The following is a 27,767-nucleotide window of genomic DNA, read 5'->3' as shown; positions in this document are numbered from 1 at the left end:
GCTTTTAGGAGGTTGAGGTGGTAAATCTGTGTTGCTCCGCCCCTGTCAGAACGCACCACCTCATAGTCGACATCCCCCACTCGCCGTGTGACCACAAAGGGCCCTTGCCACTTGGCGAGGAGTTTAGAGCTGGAAGAAGGAAGCAATACAAGTACCTTCTCTCCCGGTGTGAATTGTCTCAGCCTGGCACCTCTGTTGTACAGCCGCTGCTGACGCTCCTGGGCCTGCAGCAAATTCTCACGTGACAGCTGACCCAGTGTGTGGAGCTTTGCTCGCAGGTCCAGGACGTGTTGGATCTCGTTTTTACTGGTGCTCGGCCCCTCCTCCCAGTTTTCTTTAATGAGGTCGAGCACGCCCCGCGGAGTCCTGCCGAACAACAGTTCAATGGGAGAAAATCCCGTGGAGGCAAACAACAGAGAGTCAAGCCATTTATCCCAATTACGTTCATCGTCATTAATAAATTTACGGATCATGGACTTCAAAGTCTTATTCAGACGCTCCACCAGACCGTCGGTCTGTGGGTGGTACACACTGGTCTGAATAGACTTGATGCCCAGTAACCCGTAAAGTTCTCTCAGTGTTCTGGACATGCACTGGGTGCCCTGGTCAGTCAGAATCTCTTTCGGGATTCCGACTCGGGAGATGAACTGAAACAGCGCCTGCGCGACACTCTTTGCGGAAATTTTGCGCAAGGGCACCGCCTCCAGATATCGTGTTGCATAATCCACGAGGACTTACACAAAGCGATATCCGCGTGCACTCCGGTGAAATGGCCCGATGAGGTCCATAGCGATTCGCTCGAATGGAACCTCCATTAATGGTAGAGGACGCAAAGGCGCCCTCGGAATGGCCGGAGGGTTTACCAATTGACACTCCGGGCAGGACGCACACCAACGGCGCACATCCGCCCGGTTGCCCGGCCAATAAAATCTGGTCATTATCCGGTCCAGAGTTTTATCATACCCCATATGACCAGCCATCGGGTTATAGTGAGCCGCCTGAAAAATAATTTCCCGGCGGCTCTTCGGCACCAGCAACTGGGTGCTTTCCTGTCCTGTGTGAGCATCACGGCTCACTCTGTACAGCCTGTCCCTGATCAATGTGAAGTGCGGATATGTCTGCGCTGCGTCAGGGTGCACCAGCTGACCATCAATTCGTATCACTTGGTCAAAGGCTGAGCGTAGAGTATCGTCCCGAGACTGCTCGAGTGGAAAATCTTCCATGGAGCGAAACTCGGGAGCCGGAGAAGTCTCTATCGGAGGCTCCGCCGGTTCCCCCTCCCCGTCTGCAGTGTCGGACAACCTCGCGTCACCGCTGAGCACGGCGCACACACCGCATGACCCTGTCTGCAGTGAACACACCCCCGCAGCCTTCCCCATTAATTTATCAAACCCTGGCCAATCGGTTCCCAAGATTACGGGGTGCGTAAGGCGGGAGCTAACCGCAACCTTCACGTTATGCTTTTCCCCCGTGTCTAATTTCCGCTGACACTATGGGATACTCGTGAATGTCCCCATGCACACACCTTATCTTCACCCACAATGCCTCCACCAATGCCCCTGGTCGAACCAGGCTCTGGTGGATCATAGACTGTGTACAGCCGGAATCCACCATTGCCTGATGTATACCCCCCTGGATTCTTACCGGTACGCGGTACGTCGCTCCCGGACCTGGGGAGGGCATTGGAGAGCCGGCAACCCGGATCACCTGGCCCACCTCCATCAGTGGACACTCCCACCGGACGTGTCCGGGCTGCCCGCACCTCCAACACTCCTGCCCTGGTGTTTGAGGGACTACCTGTGGGTTGGGAAGGGTGCTGGTGTTTGCTGGGGCCGGTCTGGGTCACGTCAGGAGCTGCGTCGGCCTGGCTGGAGCCAGTGCACCACCGCTATCCATCTGACCGCCGGGATCAACCGCCAGGTGATCCTCTGCCAGAGTGACGGCGGCCTCCAGCGATGTTGGGCGGTGGCAGCAGACCCACGTCGACGTTTCAGCCGGCAATCCTCCAACAAACTGCTCCAGGATCGCCCGTTCTGCCACCGCCTGCGTCCCTCTTGTGCTCCCGGCCTGCAGCCACCTCGTCGCGGTGTCCCTCAGCCCAAATGGCATATGTGTCGTCATCGCCGTCGGAACCGCCGTGACCAGCGCAGCCCCGTGACCAGCGTAGCCCCGCCGCCGACCCGCACCAGAATCTTGCCGCGCACCCTGGCCCCCGTGAGCAGGGGCAGGAGGGGGGCGCGCCACCCGCCGGCGGGCCCGCCAGCCTCCGCCACCCCCGGCCACCCTCTCGAAATGACTGAACGCCGCCCCGCCCCGCCCGTCATTTCCCCCCGCCGCCCCCAGGGGGAAGGGACAGGGGGGTAGCCAGCCAGCTGGGGCCTCCACACTATCTACGATCTGCTCGGTCTGCTCTCTGCTCTCTCTGCCTGGCCAGGAGCCTCCCAGTATCTACACCAAGGAGGAGCAAACACAGAGGGACTTTGGTAAAAGCTTTGGTAAACGCTCTGACCGCCTGCTCGCTGCTCTGCTCATTGCTCATTGCCTTCAGTCTCCAGTCCGTCCAGCTCCTTTAAAGAAAAAAGACATTAGTACACAGATTGTCATCAGCATCAGCTGGACCCTCACGATGATCAGATCACTCATGAGAATCCCCTCGAAACCACCCCCCCCCCTCCACCCACTCTACAGCCAAGCCAAAACACACCCCGCTGCCACACATATGTGTTCCTAATTGCTAAAGTCAAAACACATATTCAAAAGGTATCCTAACATAAATCATGCTTTCTGGGAGCAGATACAGATGAAAGACTTTTGCATTGGAGGGAAGTTCCTAAGATAATAGGTCTGATGACTCATGACTTATCCTCCCTCAAATAACCAACTGGAGGTCCCTGCATATGTTTTGTCTTCATGTTTTCTATAATGGATGATCAAATGTAGTTGGGGGAAGTTTTCAAATCGTTGGAAGACTTTTTTCTTCTTCTTCTTCTTCATTCAGTACATACACAAATGTCAGCTTCTTTTGAAGGGAGGAAAATGTTTAACTATGTTGACTTTGACCACATGCCAGTTTCAATAATGTAAAGGTGAAGGGCACCCAAACAAAAAGCCTCAGAACACATGACATCTCTCTCTCTCTCTTTCTCTCTCTCTCTTTCTCTCTCTCTCTTTCTTTCTTCCACCTTGCTGGTTTTGTAGAAAGTCAATATTAACATTCTGTCATAAAGCTAGGTCGTCAGATCTAATGTAATTTATTGCGTACAGTAAAAAGCCAGAGATTTAAAGAAAGGAAACCCCCCCACCCCCCAACACCCACCCCCCGCCGCCGCCGCCGCCTCCTCCCACACAAAAGAAGCCACACACGTGAAGACATATGGAAAAATGATTTTGAATCTTGGCCATGTTGCGACAAAAGCTGTGAAATGGAGAAGATGTGAGGGGCGGGGGGAGCAGAGGGGATGACAGCATCGAGAGGCCTGGAGGAGGTGGGTGTTCACGGCCGGTAGGTGAGTGTTTAGCGGAGGGGACGAGACAAAAGAGAGGCCGACGCTTGAGACAGAAACTGGAGGGCAGTGGAGGGGAAGAAAGAGGGGAGACAGGAGGGAGACAGGAGGGAGACAGGAGGGGTGAGACGGGTTTCAGGGTGGCAGTGAAAGCTACTGAAGCTCTGCAGGAGTTTGGGAACCAGTGAACCTTGCCCTATCCCCCCCCCCCCCACTCCTCCTCTTCTCATCCCCCTCTCCATCAATGTGAGGAAAGCCTCCTGGCGTGCCGGCCATACGTTTCCCATGAGCTTTAACACGCGGCCCGTTAACCCTTTCTCTGTCGCGTCCTGCGCTGTTATTGCTCTTTGTGGGAAACCAAACAATATCTCGCAGAATATCCTTTTAGGGGCGATGAAGATAAAACGACAGTAGGCCTCGGGGAGGATGATGACGGCGACAGCGGCAAACGTCGTCACTCGGTCCACTGCTTTGTGTCCGGAGGGAAATGCCTTGACTCTGCAGATATTCAGTGTCCCCGGAGGATCAGTCGTCTCATGAAGCATCTCGACAACTTCTGCATCAACCCTATTGGACGATACTGCAACACTTGATTGCGTTTGATGACTTTTAAATAGTTTTCCATCCGTTCTATGGTAATGCTTTATGAAATACTATACGACTAAAGCCAAATAGTCAAATAGAGGTGAAGGAGAACTCATGAGGACTCACGGAAATGAGCGAAGTCTTTGAGCTAAGGTGGATGTTATTGACATTAATGGCCATTGTGGGACAGCGTTATCTCCTTTTTAATTCTGTAAAGGATGGTCCAGTGTGTCCTTCTTTGAAAGAAGGAAGCTCTTATGGCTGCCACTTAATACTTCTAAAACGTTCCCTCAGTTAGGCTCCCTCCTATTGTGTCTCTCCACAATACTTGCTGGATTGTAACTCTCGGAATGTGTGGAGTCATCCGGGTTTAACATGAATCCTGGGAATACTAAGCTGATTGGATCTATTGCCATGGATATTTTGTTCTGCCACGAGATGAATGGCAATGACCTTGGTTGATCCCGTGACATTTCTTCTATTGTCAAAATGTGTCCAATGCTTTGGTTTATGACCTCCGTTTTACTCGCACGCTGACATGCCAACACATTCCTTCCTAAACAGCCTTTTTCTTTTTTCTTGTTAAAATGTTTTTACTTTTTGCCTTTTTTGGATATTCAGGACAGGAAAGAGGGAGAGAGAGAGGGGACACCAGTCAGTAAAGGGCCTTACACCAGGGCTGCTGCTACCTGGTAGAGCAGGTGCCCCCATGTAAGGCCTTAAATGGACCACCTGCTCGACCAGGGTCTACATAATTTTCAAGATTGTCATTTAGCATGATAACCCCGACCATTTCTACATAATACAAAATTGATGATGGCTGAATTGCATGAAGCTCCTTCAGTTTCCTGATCCGAGTGCATGCCTGCTCCATAGACTGTATGTTGTCTCTGGGATGTCACCCATCGGTTTCTGAAGAGCCGTTGTGAAGCTCAACGTGATTGGTTCTGGCTGTTTCCATCTTGGCAGTGACAACACAGCCAAACTCTAAAAATGGGCAAAAAGGCGGATCATTGGGTCCCGTCACGGCACCCACCTGTCACTCAAACTATCCACGGCCTTAATTATGCATGAATTTAAGCCTTAATATAATTCAAACGGATGTATTATATAAAAATTCACCCCCGTTAAGTTGTCGTAAAAGGAAATATTAGCTGTAAAAACCAAAACCGCTCGACAAACCGGGCTGTAAACATGTTTATTTCTGCTGTAAATTTGGTCACTTTTACATGTGAGTCTATGGAGTTGAAGCCTCCAGTGGCCATTCGAAGAACTGCAGTTTATTTTTCATTGGCAGAGTGACGGTCACATGACTTACTGGGACAGGTATTGCTAATGTTATTAGTAACACCTGCACTTGTCATGGTAGTACAAGTCAGGTCTGTGATCCTGGTATTTCGACGAGAAGGAATGTCGTAATCTGCATAATTGTTTTTTTTTTAAAGAACCATTTGACTGAAAATAAGTGTTGAGTAAATAATAGTTTTATACAATCCGATGCTTAATATCTCAAAAACTTCCCATACATGAAATGTGGAAACGGACTTATGGGAAGAACGGACTCCCCTGTGTTCATGTAGGGAGTGATAGGATTCAATGGAAACGCCTGTGTGTCCGAGAAACCCAGACACGCAGACAGACAGCTCAGAGCTAATCCGGCAGAATATCAAAGAAAGTCAAGACTCCTGAGAGAGACGGAGGGAGGGACCGCGGAAGAGAGACGGACAGATGAGGGAGAGAGGTCAGGAAATAGGCAGAGGAGTTCAAAGAGTGGGTGGAGAAAGAGAGGAGGGTCCAGGAGAAAGCGAAGAGAGTTCAAGTGTAAAATTAAGAGAGTAAAACCCTTTATAAGCTGCTTCTTCCCCACTGACCAACCTGCTGGTTAGCCATTGCTCGCCCCATCTCCTAAATCAGCTAAAGCTGTGTAAGGCCTCTCAGATTTACGCAGGGCTTTTCAGTCTTAAAAGGTCATTTAATTGTCAGACTCCGACATCATCCGGATGAATCTCCCTGCCGGAAAAAAAAAGGAGCATCCACAAATAATTGGTATTCTTCTTCTTTTCGTTTCACTGAAGCGTGATAGTTATATGGCAGTTTCACATTTCCTTACACAGTCCTTTGCGTTTTTGTTGAATACTGCAAGGTCTTTTGGGCTGCAAGGGTTAGGTAGTAGAGGGCAGACAAGGCAGTGCTCCATTGTATGGTCTGCTTGTCCACATTCACAGGTGGTTGGGCCAGTCTTGTAGCCCCATCTGACCAGAGCATCTTTGGATCGACCCGTTCTTGTTCTAAGGCAGTTGAGTGTTTTCCATTGAGCCCATGATGCTTCTTGGCCAGGGGGTAGGTTTTCAGTGGGGGGTATTCCCATGTCAGTTGGAGGTGGGTCATTCTCAAGTTTTTCCATCCAGAGTTGTATTCTGGTTACTTCCCGAGACTTTGTTAGGGCCTGGACCTGGCTGAGAAAACTTTTTCTTGACTTTAACTGTTGGACCGGAGGGTGACATCCATGGAGGAGATGGCGTTCATCGCGAGTAGCTTTTGTTTTCTCGACTCGGCTGGCAACTTTCCGTCTAATATCAGCAGGTGCAATGCCAGCGAGGAGGTGCAGGTTGCTTGTGTTGGTGGGTTTCAAGCAGCCAGTGATCAGACGGCAGGTGTTGTTCAAGGCTGGGTCAAGTTTCTGGGCATGGGTTGACCTCTCCCAAACAGGGCATGCATATTCTGCAGAGGAATAGCACAGGGCCAGAGCAGTAGATTTGAATGTGTGTGCTGTGGCTCCCCATTTGGAGTTGGTCAGTTTCCGTAGAATGTTGTTTCGGGAACCGACTTTGGATTTTGTGTTTTTGATGTGTTCTTTAAAGGTGAGAGTACGATCCAGGGTTACTCCAAGGTAGACAGGGTGGGTACAGTGCTCAAGTGGTGTTCCAGACCATTTGATGTGAAGTGGTCGGTTGGCTTCACAGTTCCTGAGATGGAAGGAGCAGACTTGGGTCTTTGCAGGGTTGGCATGTAGGTGGTTGCGCTCGTAATAGAGGAGTCGCTCATCTAGGGCTGTGGTGAGGTTTGCTTCTCCTGCTTCAAACGAGTTCTCTTGGGATGTTACACAGAGATCGTCGGCATAGATGAAACGCTCAGTGTTCTGGTCCATTGGCTGGTCGTTGGTGTAGATGTTATATAGTAGTGGGGCCAGCACGCTACCTTGAGGTAGACCATTTCGTTGTTGTCGCCAGCGACTCTGCTTGTTATTCAGGACAACAAAGAAGCGCGCGTCTTTCAGGAGGGCTCCAATGAGGTCTGTGAGTGCCAGGTCTTTTGTCAGCTCCAAGATCTTTTTTAGGAGGAGGCGATGGTTCACAGTGTCATATGCGGCAGACAGATCAACAAAGACGGCTCCTGTTACCAGTCCTTTCTGGAATCCATCCTCAATGTGTTGAGTTAGCTTCAGAAGTTGGCTTGTTGTAGATTGGTGTTGCTAATGTGCCACGCACACACGGTGGAATTATTCTCTATTCTTGGTGTTAATTTTGCCCAGTGAGCAGCTGGTCTGAGCGGCTCCTGAAGCCTGGAGCTGGCCCGTCTTATCAGCCTCCTCTTGTCCCCGTTGCCCCTGGAGACACATCCCACCTGGAGCGAAGCCAGCACAGCCCATTAAGGAGATCAAAGCTGGATAAAGTGGATGAAGCGCTCTCTCTCTCTCTCTCGCTTGTCGAGAGTTGGTCAATCATTATTATCAGTGAGAGTTTACAGATGGGGTTTGCTATACATACTTAAAAAAATGAATCGTGCATATTTTCCTCTTCTTTACTCTAACGGCGCCGAACCGTCACGACTTTGCTTAGAGGTAAATTCCAAGACAAAGTCCGGTTTCACAAAACACCCAAAGCCACCTGTCCGCTCAGCCCCTCCCACCCTCCATGTTTAACCATGTTTGGTTACATCGACACACAGATTCCTGCTCTGTGTGTGTGTCAGTTTTTTAAATATGAAGCAGAAAAAATTCAAAAAGATGTGAAAGTACATCTACAAATACAGCTGTCGGGGGGCGGCCCCCGTAACACAAACAGAGCGCTAGTGTTACTCCCATGTGCCTCCTCGGTGGGGTCGTCTCGGACGCCCTCGTCTTCTGCTCACTGTGGAAAGTGGAGTCGTTTGAGAGGAGGCCAACTGAAAAGTGTGAAACGTTTCCAAAGATAACTCCGGTAGTATACAATGTAATGGATTAGAAGAGGCTTGTAACTCTACCTCTTGCTTTTTATTGTTACAAGAGCCCAACAGAGGAAGTGTGGTTTGTGTAAAATACATCATCTTTTTCAATTTTCTTTCATTTTCCTTTAAAAAAAAGCTAATTACCCTCATTACACAGCAAATAAATCCATTAGTTAAATTACGAGAGACAGTTGAGTTAAGAGCCTTGTAATGTTATCCGGCAGTAAACGTTTTAGTGTATATATGTTGCATATATTACATACATACCATGTTGCCCGCATGTCTCCTGTGACGACTGCCACCTGTGGCAGCTATTAAACACTCGTGAGGAGAAACTATTCATCTTGTGATTTGGTAGCTTGTCACATCTCATATATTTATATCACGGAGTAACAGTGAGGTTACAGTGAGGTGGAGCCGTATGTCTGGAGGACACCGTCACGCTCTTTGTGTACACGAGGAGTCACGGGAGGATTTTCCAAAAAAAGAGGGTTTTAATTGACGTAAAAAAAACACAAACAATTTACCTGATTGGCTGTAATAACATAAATGGAATATAATGGAACAGATTAAACTGAGCATTTATATCATAATGGCTGATTGGACTATATTTGAAAACCAAGGTGTAAACTAAAGACAAGCACGACCACCAAAACTACAAATAAAATTAAAAACAGTCAATATATATATATATGTATATATATACATATATATTTGTATATTTATTTATTTATATATATAAATATACATTTGTATATATATATATGTTTATATTTATTTATTTATATTGAAATATATATATTTTACAATGAACAAAAATAAACGTAACAAACAGCTAATAGACGGAAGAAATAAACACATCTATAAACTGTAAATCCCTATACCATGATGGACATTCTGATTATAATTATTATTGCATCAAAACAACACATTTTGTCTTCCATTCTTTACTTTTTTTTTACGTAGATCAGGATCCGAGTCCCAGAGAATCCCAGAACATCTCCTGTGAGGGACCAAGAGACTCAACACAGCCGTTATCCTCCAGAGAAACGGAGCTCACGAGTCAATAATCTGGAGTAAGTGACGCCGGCCGTCGGTTCGCATGTGAACTAATCTCTGGTTTACTGTGAGACGGCATCCCAGGTGCAGTCTAGTTCGTGTGGGAGAGGAATGTGCAGATGTATCTGTGTGGATTCTACAGTATCAACACACTCGCATGAGAACGTGATCCCTCCAGAAAGGGAGCCGGCAGGCTTGTCAAGTAGTAATACTTTGTTACTGTACCTTCGTGGAAGTGAACTTTGTTTCTGAGTCTGACTCACTCCACCATGGACAGGATGTGTGGGTGTGTGGGTGTGTGGGTGCATGCTGTTCGGATGCTGAAAGAATTCTCCATTGACGCCCCCAAAACCTTTCCTCCCCAGTATGTCCTCATTTCCAGTAGAAATCTGATAAGATTTACTTTTCTTCACGGTTATTCAATCAAATTAACTTTTATGGCATTGTCTGAGGATCTGAGGAGTGTAACTTGTCAGGAGGGATCACTAGAGACCCCCCCACCAGGAGGTAATGGTTTGTAAACACGAATAGGGGGTAGATTCCCAGCAGCCAATGGATCTAAACACAGTAAAAATTGAAGACAGCTCACGTACACACAGCGTCTCTCCGTCCTCAGTTGCTCTCCCTGAGCTTTCTTCCGTTAAAGTTGTTTTTTATTGTGGGGGTGTTGAGCGCAGTACGGATCGTAAAGCCCCCCCGGGAGGCAAATTTGTGAAAATGGGCGATATGAATGAAATTAATTGGACTTTATTGAAGAATCTGCTTAAATCTACAAGTGAAGCCTCTATGGTTGGCAGCAGCTTTCAAAGGCCAAAGATCAAACGAGGGACGGTATCAAATGAAAGATACTTGATCAGTCTCCATGGTAAACTCACAGACGAGGTCCCCGGAGGGAGAAATACTCTATTGGCTTCGGCTACTGGCAACGAAAGCCATTTTCCAATTACAGTAAGTCTTGTCATCGGTCTTCTCAAGTACCATGTTGCACTGGCTGTCAGCCACCGCTGCTCCTCGGATAGAAACCGAAGGCGTTTGATACCTTTTTGTTGTGGTTTGAGCGTACAAGTATTAATAAAGAGCTGGTACACCGAGTCAGACCGAGTGCTTCGGCGACAAATTTGGACTGAAAAGTCTTGAAACATACGTCAAACTGGAGAATATCAAGTTGTGTTTATACGCACCTCATAAAAACCAGACTGGGTCATTCTGACAGCAAGACACTGCACATGGGAAACCAACATCACTGGTTTGAGTCTGGCCCAGTGCCTTCCCCATCGTTTAGCTCTATCTCTCTTTATCTATGTAATGGCCTCGACCTGCCTTGAAGGCCCTAGAAATATGATATGATATGATATTCCTTTATTCGTCCACAGTGGGGACATTTCAAAAATCACAGCAGCGGTGCACATCAGAGCATTCATAAAAATAATTATAAAACACAAAACTAAATACTAAAAACTAAATACTAATACCAATACTAAATATACAGGGGGGAAACAAAGTAAAGTGCTGAGTAAATACCTGAAAAGACTGAATTTAGGAACAGGGGCGCGATGATCTACATGCTAACACCAACACGCTAACGCCAACATGCTAACGTGGAGTCTCAGCCGGGATAATGTTTTCCATATCCACAATTGTAGTAAAGCTTGTGAGCTAACATTAGCTTAAAGCACTAGATGCACATTTTTATAATTTTTTTCAGTTATTTGATCTTAAATTAAAGTATAAAACCAATTTAAATTCTGAAACACTGGTGTCGCTAAGCCAATTTAGCTGTTACAAGTCCCCCTGTAATCATGTCTGTAGCACAATTTAACCCTCCTGTTACCTTTAGGGTCAATTTGACCCCATTCAATGTTTAACGTTGGTGTTCTTTGGGGTCAATTTGACCCCAGGCTGTTTTTCACTGTGTCAAACATATAAGAAATATCAACTTTTTTATATATTTAAAGGGCTGTTTAGGTAGTCAACAAACAAACATAAAGTACCTCACACTTAAACTTGGGAAACAATATTAATTCTAATAATTTTCTGGAGGTTTTAATTGCTGGGGTCAAATTGACCCCAAGGGTAAAATATGTGAGCAAATGTGAAGGCAACAGGAGGGTTAATGGAAATCCATCCAATAGTTATGCAGATATTTCATAGAGAAACTATCAGAGGATCACCAAAGTCCTTGTGACTATTTCTCCAGGGTCCGTGATCGTTTCTTCCCTCCAACTATTTGAATAGTTTTCAATGTATTCAAGGCCGTTCCAAAGTAGTCCCATCATCCAGGCAACGCCATCTGGGCCATTAGTGTAGCTGTTAAACACCAGCATATGGGACAGAAATATCCCGACTGGGAATAAGATTGAGCGATTTGGCAATAGATGATGTCACACAGCTGAAACGTCATTTTCATTTAGTGCAGAGACCCTTGTGTTGGTATAAGGACCCACGAGTACGCGGCCCAAGAACAATCGAGAGGACGGCCGATCTGTCGGCCGAGCGTGTGAGTTCTCTTACGTCCGCTCTTCCAGGGAAGTTGAACCGATGCTCTTTTATTACCAATCGACTGCTCCGCGTCCACGCGGGTTATTTCTACTTTCTAGTGCGCTGTGCGGCAGCTGTGAGTGAACAGCTGTGCTGTAGGAACGAGTAAAAACTCCTCGTTCAAGGACAACTCGCCAGGAGCGCTTGAGAAAGACTGCTTCTTATTAAACGCTCCCCGGCCGGCGCTGCCAACCTGGTCCGGGGATTTAAAGTGAATCCTGGAAGAAGCCTGCAGCCTTCAAGGTTTGAGCCTTCGTTTTTTTTTTTTTTTTGGTATCCCGTCTTTCACAGTAAAAGTGATTTAACTCCCTGCTCGGGATGTGAACCTTCTTTGGAACCATCTGTCACAAGAATATATATTAATGTCACGCTCTGTCACAGATTTGTGATCCGTGCCCTGAAAAGACCAAACTCTCACGTATCACTTTTATCGTTTCTGACTTGAGAAATGTGTTTTTCTGAAGTGTTCGGTTTCCCCGGCGATGATGATGAGTTGTGATGTTCCCTCCCCGACCGCGGAGCAGATAGAGAGTAATGATTCGGTTTTGTTATGCTCTTTGTCCTTCGTGAGCGTTCTTGTACTTCCTGAGGGGCGGCCGTGGCTCAGCGGGTAGACCGGGTCGTCCTTTAACAACAGGTCTGGAGGTTTGATTCCCCGCTCCGCCCGCCATGCGTGTCGAAGGGTCCTTCACTGAAGCGCCCACTGCTCCTGACATGCTAAGAAAGATTTCATTTCCTGTATGTACCTTTTATGTGTACGACCATTAAGATCAAGTTTCAGTTTTAAAGTAATATACAATCTGTAACAATGTAATATCATTATAGGAGGCTAGCTCAAGAGCATGCATCCAAGTCTTCCTTTCTGCTCCTCTGATCGTGTAAAACAAGAGGCCTTGCTTTTACGCTCGCACTTGAAGGCATCACGGGGCCCTCGCATTTAGCAAATGAGCGACCTCTGCCCGCCACCGAGTGAGGGGGAGTAGGAGCGAGAGACTGAGGGAGGAGGAGAGGAATGCTAGATGGAGTAGGGCAGTTCAGTAGTCATGCTTACTTAACTCGGTGGGTTAATTACCATACTGACAGATTGATTACTGAGAGTGACAAAAGAGGGGGGGGTCAGGCAGCAGCTCCCAGCTGTACTCCTTAACCCTCAAACGCGCTGTGTGTGTGTGTGTGTGTGTGTGTGTGTGTGTGTGTGTGTGAGAGAGAGAAAGTTACTGAAACTGGTAATTGGTGAGTGTAAGGAATTGTTGTGTGAATAATAAATGGTTAAAAAAGTATTTCCAGACCTCCGTGGATGTTCAACATTGGCTGGTTGACTGCACAATGTGTCTCCCTCTTTGTGCGTGTGTGTGTGTGTGTGTGTGTTGGACACCTGGAGCTTGAATAGAGTGTTTCGGATGCCTGTGTCCGTATACTTTTCAGTTCAAGGGTCACTGCAGAGGTCGTCCACGTCGCTGCGGTTGGAAAACAAACACATCAAAACACACACTGTCATTTTCTTGTCAGCGGGCTCTGGCACTGATCACACGATCGCGGTCATTATCATCACGGCGAAGCTGTGGCAGATGTAACAAACACACTTTTATCACATGGACCCGACACGCATACAGGTGGGAGCCACAAGTATAAGAATACACAGTAATTACACACTTTGGAGCTGTGTTTTTTAATATTTCAAACACGGTTGAATGAAACAAGTCGCTTGACCTCACGCACTGAACCCGGCACCCAGATGTGTTGACGCTCGTTTCAACACAGCTGCTCTTTGTGTACCTTTAAGCTCCGTTCGGTACACAAGACAGAAACACGTCAAGTGTCCGACTCCCGCGCGAGGCCTGTGTGTTTCTATTTATGTATTCAGGTGCGTTCATGTGTACCTCAATATGTCATAAATTAATAAATAAGACCAAACCAACAATGTCCGCACTCTAATTTAGAGCTCTCGCATGTGCCCTCCGCGACCTCGCTGACCTCATCCCTCCGACTTTGCCGATCTTCTGGGCAGCGGAGCGAGGGTTGAGACAAGAGACCAAGAAGGAAGTAGCTTACAGTTTTTGTCCGTTGCTTGAACACTATAGACACATGCTTAAACCAAAATAACATAACTTGAAGTTGTTGTTACTATACCTTAAACAAAGTGTAACCATACATTAAACAAAAGCGCTGCTTTGCACTTTAGTTGCAATTCTGTAACACACTTGCTCCTTTCTGCAACACACTTGCTCCTAGACACTACACACTATTTCATACATAAGACACTTAGTTCAAAAATGAAATCTCAGGGTACCATTGGGAAAACACCTCTATACAAAATACAACACACATTGGTTAATTGAAAAGACATCGACACACACCTGAAAACACTTACTGACAAAACTGAACACCAATCAGCCAGCTACAAAACATTTTGTTACAGAGAATCTTGGACATGGATGGAGCTGCCCAGCCGCATGAATGTATTTACATTGACGAGGCTGGATTCAACCTTAGCAAAACAGACAACGGGACGTAATATAATTGGCCAAAGGGCAATTTTGCACGTCCGGGCAGCTGGGAAACATCACATTGTGTGCTGCCATGAGTCTTCGAAGGCTACTGCACCATCATGCCAAACGGGGTCCCTACAATGCGCAACCCATAATCACATTTATAGATGCACTTCATGATGCAGTTGTACAGGATGGACCAGAGCAGCCCAGGTTTGTTGTTGTCTGGGATAATGTTAGTTTCCATCGGGCTGCTCTGGTCCAGAACTGGTTCACCAACCATGATCAATTTGAAGTTCTGTACTTGCCCCCTTACTCGCCATTTCTAAATCCTATAGAGGAATTATTTTCCGTTTGGAGATGGGCGTATATGACCGCCAACCACATGCCCGTATGCCTCAGGCAATGGAACAGGCCTGCGGAGACATGGAGGTGAGGTCAATCCAGGGATGGATTCGCCACACAAGGGGATGTTTCCCCCGATGCTGAGCGAGAGAAGACATTGCTTGTGATGTTGAGATCCTGTGGCCAGACCCCAACAGACGGCAGGATCCATAAGCCCACTTGCGCACAATTGTGTTTTTCTGTGTTTACAGTAGTGTATTGTTTGTTTTATTTTTGATTTAACTAAATGTACTGTACTGTAAAATATACTAATGTAATGATTTTGAATTCAGTATTTAATTTTTTGGGTTGTTGTGAAAATATGCCCTCTATGGAACTGAATATAAACATTGAAAACAAAAGACGGCAGTTTTTTATATTAAGTAGACTAGTGTGTTGCTGCTGATCTGAAAGTGTATTCATATGATGCAAGTGGGCATCATTTTGTCATCAGAGTGACATTTTGACAAAGGATTGTTAGGTTTTGATAGCAGAGTTTCAATTTGACATAGATGTGAATGGTTTATTTCCCAGTGTGGTGTCTTCTTTGCTTGTGTGTAGAGTTTTGACACAATGAGCCAAATTTAGCAAAACGTGTGTAAGCAATAGGCAAAAACTGTAAGTGGTTTTTTGGTCCTTGTCGGTTTGGGGATCAAAGCCGGCTCCGGCTATACGAGCTGTCTCTCATAAGTAGGATTAGTCGGAAACACATGCAGCACCGGAGGAGGAGGAGGAGGAGGAGGAGGAGGAGGAGGAGGGACACGCTCCCATGCCAGCACATGTGGGTGCATTACAAGCAAAAGGAGGCCAAAACGACAACTCATTTGGAAAATATCCTGGAAAGGATTTTGATAGTGATATACACCCACACACACACACACACACACACACACACACACACACATACACACACACAAATGCTTCTTTTGATGCTGCGATGGGTCCGTTTGGGGAAGCCCTTGTTCAGCCTAGCACTGAAGCAAATGAAACGCCGGAGAGTTGAACAAGTACACCCTCATTGGTCTGTATGTGTGTGTGTGTGTGTGTGTGTGTGTTTGTTTATGGTGTGTGTATGTTTGCAGTATCTGGGTTAATGGGCGCTTTAGACAGAATTTTAAATTGCCAACAGTTCGACCTCAATTTGTATCGATCTGCGGTGAGAAATATCTCCACATCTGTAATCTCTATTTGTTAGAGTCCATCAATACGCACCATAAACTATGAAAGTCAGAAGGACAGACCCACATGTCCTCATGCCTATATTAGGCCATCCTTTTTGATGTCAAACTAAAATAGAGTGGAGCAGCTGACCGCCCCACCTGGCCAGCACCCTCACCATGCAGGTGACTCTGCAATCAACACCAGATCACACACTGTTAACTCCTGTACAATGTGTCTATCAGCATACAAGCAGTGCATGCATGTGTGTGTGTGTGTGTGTGTGTGTGTGTGTGTGTGTGTGTGTGTGTGTGTGTGTGTGTGTGTGTGTGTGTGTGTGTGTGTGTGTGTGTGTGTGTGTGTGTGTGTGAGCACAGCGTGTGCACGTCAGGTATGCGCCACAGGAATGGGCGGACGGATGCCACGAGCAGCTCTCATTAATAGTGCTGTTGAAGCCGCGTGGCATTTCCGCGGCCCCCGTGTCTTCTTGTGTTTGTGCCAGAACCGGAGTTCTAACCTTTGTCGGACCACGACAAGCTCGCCGTCGTGGTCCGACATAATAAACACGGGGCATGTCTGATCAGAAGATGAGTCATGAGGGGGGGGGGGGGGACACTCGCCATTCGTGGCACCGCGAGGACGCTGGGTCGTCTGGTACAGGCGGCACGCGGTAGAACCCGCCCGCTTGCAGCATGCCGTCTATATGTGATCGACATATGATCGCACAGGGACGTGCAGCAGAGCTGGGTCCTTTGATCGGTGTGGATCAAACATATTTGTCATAAGCACTCATCGTAACAATAAACTTAAAGCAATAGTTCAACGTTTTGCGAAAGTAAACGTTGCTTATTTGAAGAAATGTCGATGGAGAAGTTTGATACCACTTAGCTTAGCTTAGCATAAAGACTGGAAGCAGGGGGAAATAGCTAGCCTGGCTCCATCGAAATGTAATGATATTCACACCTTTAAAGAAGAGGGGGGGGGTGGAGGGGGGGGGGCATGAATAGCTTTCATTTTCAGTGCTACCACACATATTTGGGCTTCTCCAGTGCCTACCAGCCAACAAACTGTCAATCAAGAGAACCCAATCAGTGTTTAGTGCATACGTGTCAAACTCAAGGCCCGCGGGCCAAATGTGGCCCGCCACGTCATTTTATGTGGCCCGCAACGGCGTGAAATAAATATGCCTTTTCTTAAAAAAGGGAGAAAAAAAATCAGGGTCAAGGTCTTTTTTTGTTGTTGCAGCGGACTGCGGTCTGTTCACGCTCCTTCATGCTGCGTTCACGCCAGAGAGGCGAACCCTTGCGTTGCTTTACTAAATGTACTCGCGTGAGTTCACTCGCCGGACTGTTTGTGATCGTTTTCTTCACTCGCGCCGGAGAGGGGGCGTGGCTTATCGTGGCATATAACAGCTCGTTACCACCGTCCACCACGGAAGAAATACACACTCTTTGTTCTGTTGAGAAAGTCCCACACACGTCGGACCATCAATCCCTCGAGTCTGGGTTAATAATATTAATATTACATATTATATTATCCGTAGCCACACGCAGCTTCTCCAGGAGCTGCGTCTGGATGACGGCCGCTTCCAGACGATCGATATCCTCCGTAGGTTCTGATTCAACGGTATGACGTCAGTGACGTCACGCGGAGCATTTCAACAGTCTCACCTACTTTTACCGCCCGAGTTTTAAAAAATCAACCCGAATGAGGCGCATTTTTCGCGTCCTGTCATTCACGCGCCCGGCGGACATTCAGATGCGCGTGCGTGTGTGTGTGACCACATTGACTTTGTATTAACAAACATCCCCAGTTCCCCTATTCTGAATTCCTCCATCAGGTCTACGTCAGTGGTCACTCAGGTTGAAGTGAGTGCTGCTTCATGTTTTTCAGTATTTATAATATAGTCAGAAGAAAAGTTAATGTTGAAAATGTGAATCTTTTTTAATTACCCTTGTTTAATTTATGTATAGTTTGTGTATAAAAGCTGCTCCTCAAGACTCTGACTTGTAGAGCAGCTTCATGTGTCATAGGTTCAGTGAGTGAGACATGAGTTACATCTTTTGAGGCTTTTTAAAACCGGACTTTTTTATTTCATGTATATGCATGAAAGCACGGTTTAGACATGTTTTAAAGTCTGAAGTTACTGAGTAGTAATGTATGTTGTATTACCTTGCACTGTATATAGCCATTCCTCACTGTATATAGCCATTCCTCTTGTATATACTTTAAGTCACTTTCTTAAACTTCTTAGACCGTTGCACTGTTTTGCACTGTTTGTTCTGTACTGCACTGTTTTGTTTAGTTTGTTCTGTATTGTATTGTGTTGTAATGTATATTTTGTGTAAGCACTGAGAGACACTTTACCTAGTCAAATTCCTTGTTTGTGGAAACTTACTTGGCCAATAAAATTGATTCTGAAAACTGATTCTGATTCTGACCTTGTGTCACTTGTCGGTTCATAATTGACTATAAAAGGGAATATTACTAAATAGTTTTGTTGTGCATACTGTGATATTCTGAACTCTCAGGTTCAAACTGCACCATCTTTTCATTAAATACATTTGAGAAGTTAAAAATGTCCCTCGATTTAGGTCATAGCTTGTCATTCAGGGGTGATAGTGCGTCCCAAAGCCAGACCAGTGGAGAATCACAGCCCCAGACCAGTAGAGAACCACCTGTCTCAACTGTGACAAAGCTTTTATCAAAGTTAATTTAATAATGTTTGTTTGATCTTTGATAAAGTAATGTGGGTTAAAATAAACCTAATGAAATTAAATAGATTTATTGTATAATATTTAACACATTTGCATATATAGTTATACATTTATATAAGTACACCTAAATAAACAATAAACAAATGCAAAGACAGTTATTTAACAATATGTTCTGGAGTAGTTAGAATTATACCGTGTTAGTGACAACCGGCCCTTTGAGGGCAGCCATGAGGCCGATAAGTTTGACACCCCTGGTTTAGTGGGTTGCCTAGATAACATGTGATGGACTCATCAGAATAGCAACCCTTTAAATGCCCTTTAAATAACCTCTAAAGCTCACTATGTGAAATTGAATCAGTCATATCCACACAAAAAAAAGGAGCTTTTCTTCCTCCTTCTTTAATTGTAATGCATAACTCTTGCAGTAGCGTAATATTTAGTGAATGGACATTAAAGTAGAAGTGTGTTTTACAAAATATCACTCTAATAACATCAAAACATTAACAATATCACGCAAAATACAGCGTGGCAAATACATACAATTTAAAAGAGGCACACAAGTCAGAATATAACCACATAAAACGGCCCCTAAGAGCAGCATAACAACATTAAGCTGATAGACGTTTTCTAAATAGTGTCTCGGCTGGCTAATCTCATAAAGTGCATTTAAATTCTGCCCGTGTTCAACCTAACTATGCAGAATGAAAATAAACAAACGTAAGCAAGCAAACCTCGGACTGAAGACACTAAATGACCCGTGTGTGCGCACACAGGCCCCAGCACACTGTCACAGTGTTGTTCGGGGGTTACCAGGCTTGTCGTTGTGCCGGGTCAACACACATTTCTCTCTAAAGTGACAAGCAGCGGGGGCCGACATGTTCAGAGCTGTTTCCTTCTTAGACACAAACAACGTCCCACTGTCATCACTCCGGCCTTTCAGATACCAAAGGGCCCCCCTCAAGAGGACGGCCTCAGCGCTGGTCTCTCGTCGGGGGGGGGGGGCCCGCGATTTCTCCCGGAAAGCACGTCCCCGAGGAGGAGGAACTTTTTTTTCCCTCAATGCGAGCTCAGAGATTTTCTTCTCTCTGGGATCCTCTGTTAGCAGCCTCACATCCAGAAGAACACACTAAAGCCAAACATGCTCTGCTGATGCTGCTGCCTTCGCCACATCCTCACACAGAGGGGGTGTTCTTCATTGAAAGGTGGCTTCAGAAGGACAATGCCCCCCCGCCTCCCCCCCCCCCACGTCTTGTGACATTATGATTGCATTACACTCTGACAGGGCGACACACCCTCCCTGATTGTATTTTACAGCTGGTAGTCAATCGCTCACCCTGTAAAGCTGCCGGGCCTGTGTTAGCGGTAGTGGGAGTTTTTTCTCACAGGTTATCACTCGATCACAGCTGTTTTTTCTTGTTCTCTGACTTTTAATTTAAGCGAGTGTACAGTAGCAATCACTCTCTTGTCAAGTATTCCTATCACACTAATGAATAGGAAAAGTAACATGTTGAGAAATGCACTGACAGTCTTTACTGCTGCAGGGAGTTGAGTAAGAAGATAATATTTGAGATATTTTTGCACATTAAATATGAAGGTTGAGGATGCAGATGGATCCTTTTTCGAGCCCACGAAGACTCCATGACATAACTGAGAAAAGGGCCATTTTGCACTGTGAGCACCAGTTAATACTTTAAGTACATTTTGTTTGAACTTATTATTATTATTATCATTATTTAACTTTTTTATAATGCATATATTTCACCGTGGAATTTCCCCTTTTTTTCTAATCCACAGAGCTCTCAGATGAAGAGGTTCAAGAAGGCCTCGTGATGCAGCCAGACGGAGGCTGCTGCGTCTTCTCGATGACCGCGGATGAGAACAGAGTTCTCTCTCCGCGAAGCATCTCAACCTAAACGACCACAAAGCCGGCGTTTCCGCGCTCTCAACCGTTCCCAGATGTGCGAGTCGACGGACGGAGGAGGGTGCGGATGACGAAGGTGCAGCGACGAGATGAGAAAATATCGCCTGACAAGAAAGAGAGAGTGAGAGAAGGAGAATATAGGAGGGCGAGTGAGGAGGGGAAAGAGGCAGTCTCTGCCTCCAGGGGGGGGGGGGGTCTCGGCTGTCTGGGTGGTGGGACCACAGGGAATGACAACATTATTGGGATGAGCATCAGACTCGCCGAGAGGCAGCCAGCCAGACGTTGTTGAAAACTACAATAAACTGCGAGGTATATGGGTTAAGAAAACGTTGTTATATTGCCGCGCTGGATATTTCATAACCGCTTCTACTCCGATTGAGAGTAAATCATTCATTACGTCCGGAGGGCCTCAATACTCTGGTTTGAGATGCTCCTTTGGGTTTTCTTCATTTTTCTTCATGAATCAAACATCGCTTTATTAATCTCGCTTCTGGTTTGTGTTTGTGGGGACGTCACCGCGTTGGGGTGTGTGTGTGTGTGTGTGTGTGGGGGGGGGGGGGGGTTGTGTCTGGGTATGTGGCCATGTGTTGATGAACAGATGGAGCAACAGGACAACTGGATACCTCAGGAGCTCCGCTGGCTGAGGGCCCATCCATCCTCCCTGTCATCCGTGAGAGGATATTTGAGACGAAAAGAATGAAAGGCATGACTTTGAGGAATCCTCCTCCGTATATGTCACTGTCAAAAGATTTCGGGCGAAGCAGTTCCGGGGACCCCTAAGCAAAACAAGCCAACAGGTGAAACACTCCACCGCGCCGATTCTGACAGCACCAACGACATGAAAGGACATTTTCCCCATTCTGCTGAAGACATGACTTATGTGGCATCCTTTTCGGAATGTTTGCTTTTTTTCTTTTCTTCGTCAGGCCGCCATTGGCTTGCTTTCCAGTAACCCCCCCCCATGTAACAATTAGTATAGTCGATGGAATGGCGGGGGACAAAATCACAGGAAAATGGTCAATTAGCTTCAAACAAGTGAAACATCATCTGGCTGTGTTGACAATTTAACTGTCTTAAAAGTCTGGACGTAAAACATGAATTCTCTTTGTAGCTTCGGGGGAACTAGATGTGGTTTCGACATCCTAGAACAGGGGTGTCAAACTCATTTTCACCGTGGGCCACATCGGCCTCATGGCTGCCCTCAAAGCGCCGGTTGTCACTAACACGGTATAATTCTAACTACTCCAGAACATATTGTTAAATAACTGTCTTTGCATTTGTTTATTGTTTATTTAGGTGTACTTATATAAATGTATAACTATATATGCAAATGTGTTTAATATTATACAATAAATCTAGTTAATTTCATTATATTTATTTTAACCCACATTACTTTATCAAAGATCAAACAAACATTATTAAATTAACTTTGATAAAAGCTTTGTCACAGTTGAGACAGATGGTTCTCTACTGGTCTGGGGCAGTGGTTCTCCACTGGTCTGGCTTTGGGACGCACTATCACCCCTGAATGACAAGCTATGACCTAAATCGAGGGACATTTTTAACTTCTCAATTGTATTTAATGAAAAGATGGTGCAGTTTGAACCTGAGAGTTCAGAATATCACAGTATGCACAACAAAACTATTTAGTAATATTCCCTTTTACAGTCAATTATTAACCGACAAGTGAATCTTAAGGACACAAGGTAATACAACATACATTAGTACTCAGTAACTTCAGACTTTAAAACATGTCTAAACAGTGCTTTCATGCATATACATGAAATAAAAAAGTCTGGTTCTAAAAAGCCTCAAAAGATGTAATTCATGTCTCACTCACTGAACCTATGACACATGAAGCTGCTCTACAAGTCAGAGTCTTGAGGAGCAGCTTTTATACACAAACTCTAAATAAATTAAACAAGGGTAATTAAAAAAGATTCACATATTCAACATTAACTTTTCTTCTGACTATATTATAAATACTGAAAAACATGAAGCAGCACTCACTTCAACCTTAGTGACCACTGACGTAGACCTGATGGAGGAATTCATAATAGGGGAACTGGGGACGTTTGTAAATACAAAGTCAATGTGGTCACACACACACGCACGCGCGTCTGGATGTCCGCCGGGCGCGTGAATGACAGGACGCGAAAAATGCGCCTCATTCGGGCTGATTTTTTAAACTCGGGCGGTAAAAGTAGGTGAGACTGTTGAAATGCTCCGTGTGACATCACTGACGTCATACCGTTGAATCAGAACCTACGGAGGATATCGATCGTCTGGAAGCGGCCGTCATCCAGACGCAGCTCCTGGAGAAGCTGCGTGTGGCTACGGATAATATGATAATATAATATGTAATATTAATATTATTAACCCAGACTCGAGGGATTGATGGTCCGACGTGTGTGGGACTTTCTCAACAGAACAAAGAGTGTGTATTTCTTCCGTGGTGGACGGTGGTAACGAGCTGTTATGCCACGATAAGCCACGCCCCCTCTCCGGCGCGAGTGAAGAAAACGATCACAAACAGTCCGGCGAGTGACTCACGCGAGTACATTTAGTAAAGCAACGCAAAGGTTCGCCTCTCTGGCGTGAACGCAGCATGAAGGAGAGTGAACAGACCGCAGTCAGCTGCAAAAAAAAATGACCTTCAAAATAAAAGCACACTTTTTTTTAATCCCTTTTTTAAGAAAAGGCATATTTATTTCATGCCGTTGCGGGCCACATAAAATGACGTGGACGGCCACATTTGGCCCGCGGGCCTTGAGTTTGACACGTATGTCCAAGAATGACTCCACCGGAATGGAAGCACATGACTGTTGATGCTTCCTGGGCAGCGGATCAGGATAACGCTCAAAGGATTGGTAATACTCCCCGATCGCGAAACACACGGAGGCCTTCCAAGAGCTGTGTGTGAAGAGTAAAATAAATTGATTTAAAAGTCTCTAAAGAGAAGGTCGGAGTTCACCTTTGTTGTGTTAGATCAAATGTTGCCTCCGATGTTTTGTTTTTTCCTCGGAGCTGGTTGGATGTCTCAAGAACGTCGGATCCAAGTTTGTTTGGATTGAAGAGTTTTCATTGTGGTCTGGTTCCAGATCTTTAAATCGCTGCTCAGATCTCCAATTTCGTCAGTGATTGAAATGGGTCAGCGGTCGTGCTCACTGACTGCTGTTTACCACCAAACAGCCAATCACAGCATCGCAGGGACAATTTTAAATGAGAACATCATTTTTCTTGTGTGCCAAGGGCCAAAAAAAGTGGTTACATAAAAATTGTTGTCAGGCAAACTTTTTACAATTCTTAAAACATCACATATCCTTCATTGAGGTGATTAAATGTGAGGACTGATGAAACCAGGGTAGAACATTTACATATGTGTTGCCCCCACTGACTGAGGGGGCATTTAAAAATGAATTGGGGGTGCTTTTTGAAACATTTAACCTTTGTTCAAAAATAATAAATATACTTGTTTATGCATACAGTATATGAGCAATTGACATTAAAATGGCAATAATAACACTATTAGGCAATAGTCTACAGATTCAAAGTGTTTTCTTAGATTTTTTCCCCAAAAATCAGATAATTATATTCAATTGTATTTGTATTTCTTTCTGTTCATTTATTGTTATTACATTTTAACAATTACAACTATTAACAATTACAACTTATTTCTTTTTATTTTATTCAAAATTATATTTATTGAATAATTTTTTGGTATACCAACCTAGTAATACAGATAGGACACACAACAAAGAACAAAAAAAACGCTATTAAATTATTATGATTATTAGAGGAAATTATGGGGGTGTTTTTTGTCCCTCTCCTCGTGATACCGGGGGCAAAATTATATTTCTTAGGGGCAGTTGTGCCCGTTGCCCTCGTGTATTTCCGACGCTGAGCGGAACCAACCTGACATTTCCTTCATCAAAGCCGAACTTTGATTCCTTCAATAAAACGTCAATTAAAAGATAAACAACGTACAAATAAGTCCCGACAATTCAAACGTGACGCACGACCGTACGGTTGTTATCTTTTGCATGTGTTTTTGGTACAACGAAAAGCGTATTATCCGTTCGGCATCGTGCGGACGGAACCTCTCTTCAGTGTGTTGACAGTGCGTGAGCGTGTAATGCAAACAAGACTTCACATCGGCCGAAGTCTGCTCATCCAAAGTCTGCTCATCTACATTATCTTTCCTGATCTAAAAGTAATATTATTCTTTACGTTTTCTTCTTCTAAATGTGACCGCCATGCTTCGATGCAAAAGAGGTAATTCAATTTCCAGCAGGGCCCCAGTCCACCGAGGCCCGGTCTGCGGGGCGACTCTGCTTGGAGCGGATCCACCAGGATGTAAAAGAATCACAGGCCAACACAGGCGCGACTCTCGCTCTGGGTACTTGTCTTTATTAATAACATTCATGTTATTAAAGTACCTTTAAGGGATGACAAAAATCATTTAATGTCCACGCTAAAAGGCCGGTTGTGAAGTCTGAGTCCCTGAACGTGAGCCCCGAGTTCCCCCTTAACTTTCATTGCATCCCAAACGTCTTTAAAGTGATTGGGATTTTTCATTATCTTTCAGTTCACTGGTGGGATTCAACCATATCTCAAGAATGAGGAAAGAGAACTATATACCCCTGTGTGGGACCAACGATAACTGTACTTGTACGAGCTACATAAACACATTACAAAGATATTTGCTATTGTAAAACCTAAAACTGATAAAGCAAGCTGTTCTATTTCAGTGTCTGCAGAAAATGTATTTTGGAGATAACACAAGAACATTACGAAAAAACACTCCTCGCAGAAGGCAGACCCCGGGGTCTTTGGGTTGATCGGCCGTCAGTGTGATTGCAATCTGGCAGGAGTCCCGAAATACATGTTCAGAGACCAGTTTCATAGACTGTATATGGTCAGGTTAGAGGTCGTCTGCGTCTTGTTCAACAGAATTAGTGCCTGGATGGACAGCTTTCTGTTGAAGCCTTTAGGGGAGGAATATTAAAGGAGAATTCCAGGTTTATTTTAAACCGGTGTATTTTCAATAAATCTTGCTATTGTGGCTCCGTCTTGTGCCAGCTCTGCACTCGGCACGTCAGTCTGATGCTGACCGTCACTGCTGTTGTATACAGTCCTAAAAGAAGCTGACAAAGCTCAATGAAATGGTGGATTATTGCCATATTTACATACATGTACTCATTTCACATTCCTTCACAAAAAGGAAAGGAGACACAAAGGAAAGGAGGCAGAGAGGCAACAAGAGGAAAACCTTTTGCGGCAGAGAGTGAGACTTGTAAAATAGACATGTCCACGAATGACAGAGTGATCCCAGCTGTGGAACTACAACAAATGGATTTGCGGCGCTTATCGACAGTATCGCTCTGCAGACTTTTTTTCACTTTCCCAAAATCAACGGGAAGGAAAGGCCTCAGCCGAACGTTAGTCGATGAAAACTTCTTGGCATTTTTAGTCTTTACTTCTTTTTTTTTTTCTAAGCCTCATGCATGAAGACAAACATGACATGAAAGTTCCCCTGGATGTAGATCTCGACCACTCGCTAGGGCAGCTTCCTGAATCTCGCCAACAGAAGTGACAAGTGCAAATTTAGCGTGACCACGATCGCCACATTCATGGGAAACACGCCAGGTTAAAATACACCGTAGTAAAAGGCAACCGGGCCCAGGCCAGATGTTTTATATCTGGGTTCATTTAAAAAAAATTTAAAACAGAGTAGAAGGACAAATCCCTGGTGAAGTATGGCTGGTTTAAGTATAGATAGATAGATAGATAGATATATACTTTATTAATCCCCAAGGGGAAATTTGTCACATAGACCAATGTGACCATGTCTGCCTCGAAGAGCTTTAATACAATAAAAAGATTAAATCGTGTTCATGTTTGTCAGTGCGTATAAACACATCTGTTGATCTCTTTTATAACGACTTGGAGATTAAAATATAAAACACAAGCTTGAAGAGTGACATTTTATCATAAAATAAAACGTAAAACAATTTTTTGGGGGCCCCAAATTGTTTTAATTGACTACTGTACCACACTTTGTGACACTTTGTCTGTAATAAGTGAATTATATATAAACTTTACTGACTTACTAACTTACTATTTATACATTCCAAATGAATAAAATGTCGCATTTATTGTAGTTATTCATGCTGTCATAGCAAAATAACCTACGGGATCTGGTGCAGTTGGGAAATGAAACTGCCAAAATATTTGAAGTTCGAAACAGTAAATCCCAGCGAATGATGTGGGACTATCCGATTACTAGTGGCATGCAAACCCTATATACCTCCTGTCGGCGAATGCTCCGTGACCTCGGCCTAAGCAGATATTACTCCGGGGAAAAGAATCTCATGGGCAGGCAGGTAATGCTCTCCGTGTCCTCGGAGACTGCTGTCTGCTGTTGGGGATTTGAACCGCCGTGTTTCGCTGCCCAGAGCGCAATACTTTCACAAGACTTCTCTGGATGATGACAAAAGGTATGTCTCCCCGAGTGTGGCCTATTGTGTTAAAGACACGGCATCGCTGTTTCACATTAGCTTTACCGTGCAGCTCATTCAACATACAGCTCGGATAATCAGAGCCACATTTCTGCTGCAGGGGGGGAGCTTTTCGGACTATATATATATTTATATGATATATGTTCGGGTCGTGATCATACTGTCAACTAGTGGGCGATCCTGGACCGAGCACATGCAGTAAGTGAAAAGTGTGGGAAAGGCTCTCCGTTGTGAAACTCTTCCCAGGAACCAGTTTGACATTCTGGGAAATTTTTGGGAGAAGACGGCCAGATTGAGAGGATTTATCTTGTTTGTTTCACACGTTTAAAATGCACAATTAGCTGTTGTATTAACTTCTTTAAGTTAATATAATGTTTTAGTAAGTGTTCCAGGCTAGCTGCTTCTGCTTCCCCGTTTGCAGCCTTTATCTACATGGCGCCTTTATGTTCATACAAGTGTCTAGTTACTGTCTTTAAAGCTATTAGTGGCATGTTTTTTGTCCAGCTTTCATTTAATGTTGAGCTCCGGGTGCAGCGCTTTCATAAAGCTCGATCTCAGATCAAATATCTGCAGATTTCCTGTGGATCTGTCGGAGATGAGCTCCAGCAGTGATTGAATCCTACAGAACACTTACAACAACAAGCGATAGATCTGCTTAACTTCTAACAGGTGTCAACGTAAAGAGA

The 27,767-nt window shown here is 45.1% G+C and overlaps 1 non-coding gene across 1 annotated transcript; it reads left to right on the top strand.

The window, feature by feature from the left end:
* Nucleotides 1–12,293: 12,293 nt before the first annotated feature.
* Nucleotides 12,294–12,502, top strand: LOC130203097 (small nucleolar RNA U3). The gene has a single exon (XR_008833434.1). It is a non-coding gene; the product is annotated as a small nucleolar RNA U3 (small nucleolar RNA).
* Nucleotides 12,503–27,767: the final 15,265 nt, after the last annotated feature.

The sequence above is a fragment of the Pseudoliparis swirei genome, chromosome 12 (assembly GCF_029220125.1).
Source record: "Pseudoliparis swirei isolate HS2019 ecotype Mariana Trench chromosome 12, NWPU_hadal_v1, whole genome shotgun sequence".
In the NCBI taxonomy this organism is placed as follows: Eukaryota; Metazoa; Chordata; class Actinopteri; order Perciformes; family Liparidae; genus Pseudoliparis; species Pseudoliparis swirei.
This window is presented reverse-complemented; position numbering and strand designations above follow the sequence as displayed.